This window comes from Mesoplodon mirus, assembly GCF_964341445.2.
Source record: "Mesoplodon mirus genome assembly, chromosome: 3".
Lineage (NCBI taxonomy): Eukaryota > Metazoa > Chordata > Mammalia > Artiodactyla > Ziphiidae > Mesoplodon > Mesoplodon mirus.
This window is the reverse complement of record NC_138978.1, coordinates 191,856,745-191,871,008: the sequence shown is the minus strand read 5'-3', so window position 1 is coordinate 191,871,008 and position 14,264 is coordinate 191,856,745.

Below are 14,264 nucleotides of genomic sequence, written 5' to 3'. Positions count from 1 at the left end.
GTTATTATGATGCCAAAGATAACAGAGTAAATAAGAAAATTGTGATTCATATCCAGAAACATAGCTCCTCTTATAAAGAAGGTAGAAGAGGAAGATTTTTGGTTAAGAGCACTTTCTAACTAGAGAATCAGTGAGTATTTCATTGAAATGGTGTTAGGTGTTTTCTGTATCATATCTAATTTAATTCTAACAATGGTTCTATGGCATAAATATGGATATATCTTTCCCTACATAACTCAATTAGACTTATTTTTCACACAAGGAATCAATGTAATATTGACATGCTATCAACAACACACAAATATTACTGACCTAGTAGTGTTATCTACATGGAGATGGAAAAAAACAAAAGCTCTAGGCCTTCACATGGATTTAACAGAATAGTGGACATATAATTTAGTTCTCTCTGACATCAAATTTTTTTCTTTGAACAGTCTGATTAAGTGATAAAAAAAGAAAACTCAGACATGAACCTTTTTGTTATCCCTTCCATAAGAGGTAATTGAGGTACCTCTGAATCCTCATATAAGTATACTTTCATAAGCAATATTAATCTACAGTTACAATTAAAACAGTAAGTATCAAAACTTATTTTCCAAATAAAATTCAATTTTATTAAATTAAAGATGAGAGTTTTGGGGACTTTCCTGGCCATCCAGTGGTTAAGACTCCCTGCTTCCCCTGCAGGAAGCATGGGTTCAAGCCCTGGTTGGGGAACTAAGATCCTGCATGCCACGAAGAGCAGCCAAAAAGACAAAACAGCCACAAAATACGAGTTTTCTTTTCACCTCAGAGTCAGTCATGTGCTTGGAGGACATACTTGTTCTGGAATTTCATTTATAGATTGCTTACCTTGGAACAGGAAATTACAAGATCTGGAAAGGTGTAAGGAAGAGAGAAATATATGAACTTCCATATGATAAAGGGTAATGAGCTTCACTGGGCAAACTTGTAAAAGGCGAAAATTGCTGAGGCTACACTCTCAGTAGTGTGCTTTGCTTGGATCTTCTCAAACATCCCAGAGACTTTCTGCAAAGTCTTCAAGACTCCCAGACCCATATTGCTTGTCTCCATCTGTGCTGTAACAATATCAGCCTCTGTTAGAGAAAGTGATGTACACTACAGTGGTCTGATTTGTGACTGCATTTTCTCTAAGGTTGAAGAATACAATCAGAACTAGTACTGCCTAGCATAATAGTGGCTAACTAATTGCAAAAATAAACTAAAATGGAGAGGGCAGACAGCAGAAGGAAGAAGAACTACAGTCCTGCAGCCTGTGGAGCTAAAACCATATTCAGAGAAAGACAGACAAGACGAAAAGGCAGAGGGCTAAGTACCAGATGAATGAACTGATAAAACCCCAGAAAAACAACTAAATGAAGTGGAGACAGGCAACCTTCCAGAAAAAAAATTCAAATAATGAAAGTGAAGATGATCCAGGACTTCGGAAAAAGAATGGAGGCAAAGATCGAGAAGAGGCAAGAAATGTTTAACAAACACCTAGAAGAAATAAAGAACAAACAAACAGAGATGAACAATACAATAACTGAAATGAAAACTACACTAGAAAGAATCAATAGCAGAATAACTGAGGCAGAAGAACGGATAAGTGACCTGGAAGACAGAATGGTGGAATTCACTGCTGTGGAACAGAATAAAGAAAAAACAATGAAAAGAAATGAAGACAGCCTAAGAGACATCTGAGACAACAATAAATGCAAAATCATTCGCATTATAGGGGATCCCAGAAGCAGAAGAGAGAAAGGACCTGAGAAAATATTTGAAGAGACTATAGTCAAAAACTTCCATAACAAGGGAAAGGAAATAGCCACCCAAATCCAGGAAATGCAGAGAGTCCCATACAGGATAAACTCAAGGAGAAACACGCTGAGACACATAGTAATCATATCGGAAAAATTAAAGACAAAGGAAAATTATTGAAAGCAACAAGGGAAAAATGACAAATAACATACAAGGGAACTCCCATAAGGTTAACAGCTGATTTCTCAGCAGAGAGTGGCATGACATATTTGAAGTGATGAAAGGGAAGAACCTACAACCAAGGTTACTCTACCTGGCAAGGATCTCATCCAGATTCGATGGAGAAATCAAAAGCTTTACAGAAAGCAAAAGCTAAGAGAATTCAGTACCACCAAACCAGCTCTACAACAAATGCTAAAGGAACTTCTCCAACTGGGAAACACAAGAGAAGCAACCGAGCTACAAAAACAAACCCAAAACAATTAAGAAAATGGTAATAGGAACATACATATGGATAATTACCTTAAACATGAATGGTTTAAATGCTCCAAACAAAAGACACAGGCTCTCTGAAGGGATACAAAAACAATACCCATGTATATGCTGTCTACAAGAGACCCACTTCAGACTTAGGGACACATACAGACTGAAAATGATGGGATGGAAAAAGATATTCCATGCAAATGGAAATCAAAAGAAAGCTGGAGTAGCAATACTCATATTAGATAAAATAGACTTTGAAATAAAGAATGTTACAAGAGACAAGGAAGGACACTACTTAATGATCAAGGGATCAATCCAAGAAGAAGATATAACAATTGTAAATATATATGCACCCAACATAGGAGCACCTCAATACATAAGGTAACTGCTAACAGCTATAAAAGAGGAAATCGACAGTAACACAGAAATAGTGGGGGACTTTAACACCTCACTTACACCAATGGATAGACCATCCATACAGAAAATTAATAAGGAAACACAAGCTTTAAATGATACAATAGACCAGAAAGACTTAATTGATATTTATAGGACATTCCATCCAAAAACAACAGATTACACTTTCTTCTCAACTGCACACGGAACATTCTCCAGGATAGACCACATCTTGGGTCACAAATCAAGCCTCGGTAAATTTAAGAAAATTGAAATCGTATCAAGCATCTTTTCTCACCACAACGCTATGGGATTAGATATCAATTACAGGGAAAAAAACGTAAAAAACACAAACACATGGAGGCTAAACAATACATTACTAAATAACAAAGAGATCACTGAAGAAATCAAAGAGGAAATAAAAAAATACCTAGAGGCAAATGATAAAGAAAACACGATGATCCAAAACCTATGGGATTCAGCAAAAGCAGTTCTAAAAGGGAAGTTTATAGCAATACAATCCTACCTCAAGAAACAACAAACATCTCAAATAAACAACTTAAACTTACAACTAAAGGAACTAGACAAAGAACAAACAAAACCCAAAGTTAGTAGAAGGAAAAAAATCATAAAGATCAGAGCAGAAATAAATGAAATAGAAACAAAGAAGACAATAGCAAAAATCAATAAAACTAAAAGCTGGTTCCTTGAGAAGATGAACACAACTGATAAACCATTATCCAGACTCATCAAGAAAAAAGAGGAAGAGGACTCAAATCAATAAAATTAGAAATGAAAAAGGAGAAGTTACAACAGACACCACAGAAATACAAAGCATCCTAAGAGACTACTACAAGCAACTTTATGTTAATAAAATGGACAACCTGGAAGAAATGGACAAATTCTTAGAAAGATATAACCTTCCAAGACTGAACCAGGAAGAAATAGAAGATATGAACAGACCAATCACAAGTAATGAATTTGAAACTGTGATTAAAAATCTTCCAACAAAAAAAAGTCCAGGACCAGATGACTTCACAGGTGAATTCTATCAAACATTTAGAGAAGAGCTAACACCCATCCTTCTCAAACTCCTCCAAAAAATTGCAGAGGAAGGAACACGCCCAAACTCATTCTATGAGGCCACCATCACCTTGATACCAAAACCAGACAAACATACTACAAAAAAAGAAAATTACAGACCAACATCACTGATGAACATAGATGCAAAAATCCTCAACAAAATACTAGCAAACAGAATCCAACAACACATTAAAAGGATCATGCACCATGATCAAGTAGGATTTATCCCAAGGATTCAAGGATTCCTCAATATATGCAAATCAATCAGTGCAATACACCATATTAACAAATTGAAAAATAAAAACCATATGATCATCTCAATAGATGCAGAAAAAGCTTCTGACAAAATTCAACACCCATTTATGATAAAAACTATCCAGAAAGTGGGCATAGAGGGAACCTACCTCAACATAATAAAGGCCATATACGACAAACCCACAGCAAACATCACTCTCAATGTTGAAAAACTGAAAGCACTTCCTCTAAGATCAGGAACAAGACAAGGATGTCCACTCTCACCACTATTATTCAACATAGTTTAGGAAGTCCTAGCCATGGCAATCAGGGAAGAAAAAGAAATAAAAGGAATCCAAATTGGAAAAGAAGTCAAGTTGTCACTGTTTGCAGATGACATGATACTATACATAGAGAATCCTAAACATGCCACCAGAAAACTACTAGAGCTAATCAAGGAATTTGGTAAAGTTGCAGGATACAAAAAAAAATTATTTTAACGTTTTTATTGGAGTATAATTGCATTACAATGGTGTGTTAGTTTCTGCTTTATAACACAGTGAATCAGTTATACATATACATATATCCCCATATCTCTTCCCTCTTGCGTCTCCCTCCCTCCCACCTTCCTTATCCCAACCCTCTAGGTGGTCATAAGGCATTGAGCTGATCTCCCTGTAATATGTGACTGCTTCTCACCAGCTATCTATTTTACACTTGGCAGTGTTTATATGTCCATATATACACTACCACTCTCTAACTTTGTCCCAGCTTACCCTTGCCCCTCCCCGTGTCCTCAAGTCCATTCTCTACTAGGTCTGCATCTTTATTCCCATCTTGCCCCTAGGTTCTTCATGACCATTTTTTTGGGGATTCCATATATATGTGTTTGCATACAGTATTTGTTTTTCTCTTTCTGACATACTTCACTCTGTATGACCAACTCTAGGTCCATCCACCTCACTACAAATAACTCAATTTCGTTTCTTTTCATGGCTGAGTAATATTCCATTGTATATATGTTCCACATCTTCTTTATCCATTCATCTGTTGGTAGACACTTAGGTTGCTTCCATCTCCTGGCTGTTGTAAATAGAGTTGCAGTGAACATTGTGGTACATGATCCTTTTGAATTATGGTTTTCTCGGGTTATAGGCCCAGTAGTGGGATTGCTGGGTGGCATGGTAGTTCTATTTTTCGTTTTTTAAGGAAACTCCATATTGTTCTCCATAGTGGTTGTATCAATTTACATTCCCACCAACAGTGTATGAAGTATCCCTTTCCCCCACACCCACTCTAGCATTTATTGTATGTAGATTTTTTGATAGTGCCCATTCTGACAGGTGTGAGATGATATGCAGGACACAAAATTAATGCACAGAAACCTCTTGCATTCCTATACACTAATGATGAAAAATCTGAAAGAGAAATTATAGAAACACTCTCAATTTACCACTGCAACCAAAAGAATAAAATACCTAGGAATACACCTACCTAGGGAGACAAAAGACCTGAATGCAAAAAACTAAAAGACACTGCTGAAAGAAATTAAAGATGATACAAACAGATGGAGAGATATACCATGTTCTTGGATTGGAAGAATTAATATTGTGAAAATGACTATAGTACCCAAAGCATTCTACAGATCCAATGCAATCCCTATCAACTTACCAATGGCATTTTTTACAGAACTAGAACAAAAAATCTTAAAATTTGTATGCAGACACAAAAGACCCTGAAGAGCCAAAGCAGTCTTGAGGGAAGAAAACAAAGCTGGAGGAATCAGACTCCCTGACTTCAGAATATACTACAAAGCTACAGTAATAAGGACAATATGGTACTGGCACAAAAACAGAAATATAGATCAATGGAACAGGATAGAAAGCCCAGAGATAAACCCATGCACCTATGGTCAACTAATCTATGACAAAGGAGGCAAGGATATATAATAGAGAAAAGACAGTCTCTTCAATAAGTAGTGCTGGGAAAACTGGACAGCTACATGTAAAAGAATGAAATTAGAACACTCCCTAACACCATACACAAAAATAAACTCAAAATGGATTAGAGACCTAAATGTAAGATCAGACACTATCAAACTCTTAGAGGAAAACATAGGAAGAACACTCTTTGACATAAATCACAGCAAGACCATTTTTGATCCACCTCTTAGAGTAACGGAAATAAAAACAAAAATAAACAAATGGGACCTAATGAAACTCAAAAGTTTTTGCAAAGCAAAGGAAACTACAAACAAGATGACAGGACAACCCTCAGAATGGGAGAAAATATTTGCAAACGAATCAATGGAAAAAGGATTAATGTCCAAAATATATAAACAGCTTATGCAGCTCAATATTAAAAAAACGAACCCAATCAAAAAATGGGCAGAAGACCTAAATATACATTTCTCCAAAGAAGACATACAGATGGCCAAGAAGCACGTGAAAAGCTGCTCAACATCACTAATTATTAGAGAAATGCAAATCAAAACTCCAATGAGGTATCACCTCACACCAGTTAGAATGGGCATCATCAGAAAATCTACAAACAACGAATACTGGAGAGGGTGTGGAGAAAAGGGAACCCACTTGCATTGTTGGTGGGAATGTAAATTGATACAGCCACTATGGACAGTATGGAGGTTCCTTACAAAACTAAAAATAGAACTACCATATGACCCAGCAATCCCACTACTGGGCATAAACCCTGAGAAAACCATAATTCAAAAAGACACACGCACCCTGAACATTAGTTCACTGCAGCACTATTTACAATAGCCAGGGTATGGAAGCAATCTAAGTGCCCATGAATGGATAAAGATGAATGGATAAAGAAGAAGTGGTACATATATGTAATAGAATATTACTCAGCCATAAAAAGGAACAAAATTGAGTCATTTATAGAGATGTGGATGGATCTAGAGACTTTCATACAGAGTGAAGTAAGTCAGAAAGAGAAAAACAAATATCGTATATTAATGCATATATGTGGGACCTACAAAAATGGTACAGATGAAGTGGTTTTCAGGGCAGAAGTTGAGACACAGATGTAGAGAACAAACGTATGGACACCAAGGGCAGAATGTGGCGGTGGGGGCGTCGTGGTGGGATGAATTGGAGATTGGGATTGACATATATACACTAATATGTATAAAATGGATAACTAGTAAGAATCTGCTGGGCTTCCCTGGTGGCGCAGTGGTTGAGAGTCCGCCTGCCGATGCAGGGGACATGAGTTCGTGCCCCGGTCCAGGAAGATCCCACATGCCGTGGAGCGGCTGGGCCCGTGAGCCATGGCCGCTGAGCCTGTGCGTCCGGAGCCTGTGCTCCACAAGGGGAGAGGCCACAACAGTGAGAGGCCCACGTTAAAAAAAAAAAAAAAAAAAAAAGAATCTGCTGTTTAAAAAATAATTAAAAATAATAATAAACAAGAAAATAAATACATAAATAAATAAACTAAAAGGTACCTGTCACAATACATCTAAGAGTGTCACATTTTTATGCAGAATTATGATCATCCAGTTAGCCTACCCATTGTTAGTGTTAAAAATGGCATTTGTATTTGAATTACCTTGTTTCAAAAGTGTCAACAATCAATTTGTCAATTATTCTGAATTCATTTTAACTTAAGTTTTTAATATGTAACTCTTAGCTAATCAACATATAATCAAAGTACTCTGATATTGAAGAGAACTCTCTAGAGTTTTGCTTGGAAGAAGTAGCCTATACTTTGCAGAGGGAATACGGATACAAATGTAAACAAATTTTCATCTCATCATCCAAAAATCATATGACATTTTCAAAATAATAGCATTGTAAACCTCCCTAGGACATGTAAACAATATAGGCACTTGCTTGAGTCTAAATTTAAGCCTAAGATTATATGAATAAATTAGTACTGAATAAACTAGTGATATACACAGATATAGATAACTCTTATATAGTTATGGTTATATACAATACTATATAAATTATATAAACTAATATTAGCATTAATTTTACATACATTTATATATACTAAGCATCATATTTACATATTTCTCTTTTTTTCTGCAACCACTGTGGGTACCTTCTACATTTCAAAAATTGGGGGATTGATGCAACCCAGGGTCTTCCTCATTAGCACTTCCTAATACAGGTGGAGGAAAGACAACTTCGGTACAGTGTGACAATGGCTATAGTTCAGCCATTCACAATATATTAAGGGGACTAAAAATTATGGACAACCAAGTGCCTGGGGCAATCTGGGAGTTTCACAGAAAAGGTGGTATTTGAGTTCTGTGAATGGAAAGAAAAATGGTATTTCTGGCAGAAGGAATGTCACGTGTATGATCAGAGCTGTCTTGAAAAAAGCTGTTAGATTTGACAATATGGATCCTTGATGAATTAGACTAATCAGAGAAGGATCTCGATGAAATAGCTGGAGGGGGTGATTCCACAAAGATGTCTGTCAAGAAATGAAAAGAATAGAGAGATATACGGATGGTTGAAAATTAAAGTAGACTCAATCAAGACTTAGTTAATGTTTGGGAAGGAACATATTTGTAGGTAAAACTAGTGAAATTATTATTATTATTATTATTTTTTGCGGTACATGGGCCTCTCACTGTTGTGGCCTCTCCCGTTGCAGAGCACAGGCTCCGGATGGGCAGGGTCAGCGGCCATGGCTCACGGGCACAGCCGCTCTGCGGCATGTGGGATCTTCCCGGACCGGGGCACAAACCTGTGTCCCCTGCATCGGCAGGTGGACTCTCAACCACTGTGCCACCAGCAAAGCCCAGAACTAGTGAAATTATTGAGACTATCACTGAGTATTTAATGTGAACTGATATTTGAGGAGAAGTAGAACAAGGGTATATATAGCACTTCGGCTCAGAAGTCAGACATACAAGATCAGGCTCGGCCACGTGGTAGCTGCATGAGCTTGGAAAAAGTATTTATTCTCTCCAAGTCTCATTTCCTTATTAATAAAACTGGAATACCAATGCCAACCATATCATGTTATTGTGAAAATTCGATGACATAATGTATATAAAGTGCTTAGCAAAGAACCTAGCATGTATGTGGGGTTCCTATACAATGTTTGGAGCTACAAATACAAAGATGAATAAGACTGCCCCTGCCCTCAAGGAATTTACATAAAATGGAGATGGACTCATTAAGAGAGAAGTTTAATAAATAGGATAAATGCAAAGTTAGGTACATGTATACGTATTATGTGAACACAAAAAGCAGGGCACCAACTGAGCATGTTTAACTCAGAGAAAAGGTCCAGGAGGAAAGGGTTTGGATTGAGTTGTAAAATATAAGAAGTAGTCAGTGGAGCAAAAAGGGAGCATGTACCATGGAGAAAAGGTAGCATACACAAACTAGCATTGGGAAAAATGCCTAGATAACAATTCCCTGTTGCAGGGCCCAGCGTAGCCATAAAAAGGCTTGGAGAGAGAGAGAGAGTTGCCAGACTTCAGATGCATGTGTATGCCATGCTGAGGGGCCAGGGTTTTGTTGAGTAGGCAATGGGAAATTGTGGGGTGCTATTAAAACCTGATATGACCAGATTTCTATTTCCATAAAATATTACAGTAGAGGAGGTGTGGAGAATGAATTTGAGTGGAACAAGGCAGGAAGCAGGGAGAGAAGTTACAGCTGTTTGATTGTTAACGGTTACAGTATGATTACATTTTCACTAACTTGGTGCTTGTGTTGTACTTTAAAGATCTAGAACTGAATCACATTAATTCCTTCTGAGATGCATTCTGAACAAGTTTGATTAATCCAAACATTTCAGGTAAGAAAATCATGCGTGACGTAAGAAGCACTTTATGTTAACTCAAGGCCTTAGTAACAATAATAGCAAGAGCATCTCTTAAGCATGAAGGGCTTATTCCCTTGCAGACACTGAGCTGAGAACTGGAAAGAAATCAATCCATATAGAGAAGGCTACTCCTGCCTTCAAAAAACAAGACATCTCATTGTCCAGACCTCTGGCTTTCCAGGGAGCTGTGCCACAGATCAACACTGCCCCCTAGAACGATCATTATTACTACTTTATAGATGAGCAAACTGAGACACACACGTAAGCCAGCCACATAAATTCCTAAAGCAAGTTAGTGACAGGCCAAACCAAAACTGATATCTCTTGATTGCGTCCAGAGCTGGTGCTTTCCCAAGTAGGTTCACACAAGTGGTGACTTCCAAGATCTAGTTTCTCAGACTGATCAGTGGGGTGAGGCGTGCAGACTGCAAGGTTTCTCCAGATGAAGGCTAAGGACAGTTCTTCTGATATTCAGAATGGAATGCCTCACTATATAATTTTTTTCTTGAATTGCCTTGAATGATTTACTTAGCATGGTAGTTGTCATCCTGTTTGAGACCTAGCTGAGACTGAGCTTGACAAAAGAGATCAAGATGTTAAGGGCCCTTTCCTTATTTCTGTATTAAATAGTAAAGAAGAAATTGGGAGACTTGCACTATAGCTAGAGAAGTTGTTTTTCATAGAGGCCACTGGCAGCAGTAACAGTGATGAATTCAATGCTCGCTCTATTGCATTTTGGACGCTATATAATTACAAGGAGACCAAGGATAAGGGTCATGAAGAGGCCCACTCCTGAGCTCCTGTGAAATACCCACATGTGACCCTCATAGAGCCACTGGGAGAAGATTGAGGAGAGGATGAAGGCCCTACAGTTATTCCAGTGCTCACTAAATTTGTGTATTGTGTAAATGCAACTTCATTTGTATGCACATCATTTCATTCCTGCATCATGAAAAAAAAAACAAAAAACTGTTAATAGTATGGAGGTACACAAGACTGGCTTAAAAGTAGTTCGTGAATTCTCAGTGGCCTGTCATTCTTACTGATCCTTTTTTAAAATGTCCAGAGTGAAAAACTCCAAGAGGAGAGTGGAAGGACAATGCACAGTCTGACATGAATGATACTGAAGATGTGTGAAAACACAATCACAATTACTGTCATCCACTTCAGATGGTCCTTTGTTCTCCCTAAAAGCAGATAAAAATCATGACTGGGATCTAAGAGGAGAAAGCATGGTCTCTGTACAACATGGAGAGTAGGCAAGGGAAGAAGAACCTTAGAATAATGAAATAATTGATGCTATTGCGTATTTTCAAATAAATTTCAAAGATCAAATGAGCTGATGAGTGAAAGGATGCTGTGAAGAAGAGAAGTCTGCATGGATACTGTATAGGTATTGGTCAGAACAAGTGGTCTTAATTGGAATACTAAAATATACTAACTATGTGAATAGGTTTATGAATGAATACGTATGTGTATGTGTATATGAATGAATATGTCTCCACACACACACATACACATATACACCCACACACACAAATTGAATGAAAGAAGGTGAGGCAAATGTTCAGTAAATTGGAAAGTTTAAAATTTTAGTTCTAGGAGAACAGCTTAAAATCTGAATTTAAAAAAGTAATAAATTCCGCTCACAGTATTTCACAAATTAATAGTCTGCAAATGTTGAGTGAAAATGAAATTGAAATGAGATATCAGGAAGCTAACTCGCAGTACTTTGTGGAAAGGGAGTAATTTTTATAAGTTGTAGATATCACTGCTTGACTCTTCTCATTACAAAATAGCTGCATTCATTTGTAAGTCAGGCTTTTTGGAACTCAGGACATATTTTATTAATTACATTACAACTCATAGCTATAATTCCAGGTCATTCCAAAGAACTCTGTATGACTTGAATATTTGAATTTCTCATTCTTAGAGCCTTTGTAGCCCTGCCACCCCAACCCAAGTGGTATTTCCTTGGCGTGTTGAAAACTCTGGCTTTGAATTTAAAACATCCTCCCGGTCTTTTATGAAATAAAAGAAAATGCACAAAGATGGGAGAAAAGTTTTGCAAGTCACATATCTGATAATGGATTTGCATCTAGCAAATTTAAATACAATACACAGAGGACACAGGCAACTCAAAAAGACAAAAATCCCAATTTAGAAAAATGGACAAAGAATCTGAATAGACATATCTCCAAAGAAGGTTTGCAAATGGCCGATAAGCACATGAAAAGATTCTCAGCAGCATTAGCCATCAGGTAAATGCAAAGCAAAACCATAATGAGATACTCACTAGGATGGCTTGAATAAAAAAGAGAGACAATAACAAGTTTTGATAAGAATGTGGAGAAATTGGAACCCTTATACATTTCTTTTGGAAATTAAAATGTTGTAGCCACTTTGGAAAACAGCCTGGCAGTTGCTGAGACAGTTAAACAGAGAATTATCATTGATTCAGCAACTCCACTCCTAGGTATATGTTCAAGGTAAATGAAGACATATGTCCACACAAACTTTTACAAAAATATTATAGCAGCATCATTATTCATAATAGCCAAAAAGTAGAAACAATATAATGTCCATAAACTTATGAATAGATAAACAAAATGTAGCAGTATATTCATACAATGGGATATTATTCAACAATAAAAAAGAATGAACTATGATAAATGCTACAACATGGATGATCTTTGAAAACATTCCTCTAAGTGAAAGAAGCAAGTCACAAGCCTTAAATATTGTGTGACTCTTTTAATATGAAACGTATAGAATATGCAGATCCAAAGACTCCATAGCTCAGTAAAGCTGTTGAAAAAAAAAAATGATCATAACTACTTTAGTTCCATACTTTTTGTATCCTAGGTTGAGTGAAACCAAACTCTTCCATAACTGGGGCAATTAAATCACGAAAAAGTATACAAACCAAAGGTAAGCAAATACTAAGTGACCATAGCTGAGAGGTGAGATGGGTCCTGGTTAGCAGTAACAGTGAAGTCATCAAAAAGGTAGCATCGTGTATGTGAGTTATTCCTTTATAATTATTTCTGTTATAATAACAGTTCAATTTACCATTTATTGAGCATTTACGATGTGCCAGGTATTTTGCTAAGCATACTAGGTATAATATATTTAATTTATCCATTCAGCCACTCCATAAAAGTGATATGATTTCTTTGAGGGAGGCTCAAAGAGAATAGGTAACTTCCTAAGACCACAAAATTTAATGTGTTAGACCAAGAATTCAAACACAGATATATCTGATGACCAAATCTTAGTCTCTTACTTTATACCATGTTTTCTCTCAAGGTTGTCAGTTTCCCCAGACTTTAAAAGGAAAGCTTAAGTGTTAATAATGTTCTCTTGTGTACTTTATAGGTAACGTGCCAAACATATTGTAGTTTTGACAGACCTCAAGGAAGTCCTGGATCCCACAGCATATTCTAGCAACTTCTTTCTCCCTGGTTAATTTCCCACAATGTCACAATGTCAAACAGTTGTCTACTAGCTTCCTGTCTCACTCTCTCATCCCTTCTACCTTTTCCTAACCAGTTTAATCTGACTCACATCCTCAGTACTCCACTGGAATTATCCTCATTAACATAACCAATCACACACATATTTGTAAATCCATTGATTCTTTTTTCTTTCATTATTTGATAAAACAGTATTCAACCCATTTGAAAAACAATCTTCCCATCCCACCAAGTGATTTTTGGATATTGGCCAACTGATTCTAAAGTTTATATGGAGAGGCAAAAGAGCCAGAATAGCCAACACTATATTGAAACAGAAGAACAAAGTTGAAGGGCTGATACTACCCAACTTCAGGACTTACTATATAAATCCACAGTCATGAAGGCAGTGTGGTTTTGGCAAAAGAACAGAAAAATAGAACAACGAAACAGAACAGAGAGCCCAGAAACAGAACCACATAAATATAGGAATCTTCAAAAGCAGTAAAGGCAATGCAATGAAGAGAAGGTAGACTTTTCAACTGGATATCCACATGCAAAATAAACAAACAAAAAAAGAATCGAAATGGGCAAAAGTATTTGCAAACCATATATCTGATGAGGGGTTAATAACCAAAATACATAAAGAACTCATATAACTCAATAGCAAAAACAAGTAGTAATAATAATAATACAATTTAAAAATAGGCAAAAGACCTGAAACGATATTTTTCCAATGAAAATATACAAGTATACAAGTGGCCAGCAAGTACATGAACAGATACTCAACATCACTAATCAATAGGAAAATGAAAATCAAAACCACAATGAGATACCACTTCACGCCTGTTAGAATGACTAGTATCAAAAGACAAGAGATTTAAAAAAATGCTGGTGAGAATGTGGAGAAAAGGGAAGCCTTATGCACTGTTGGTGGAATTGCAAAGTGGTGCAGTCACTTTCAAAAACAGTATAAAACTTCCTCAGAAAAATGAGAAATAGATCAACTATATGACCCAGCAATTCCACTTCTGAGTA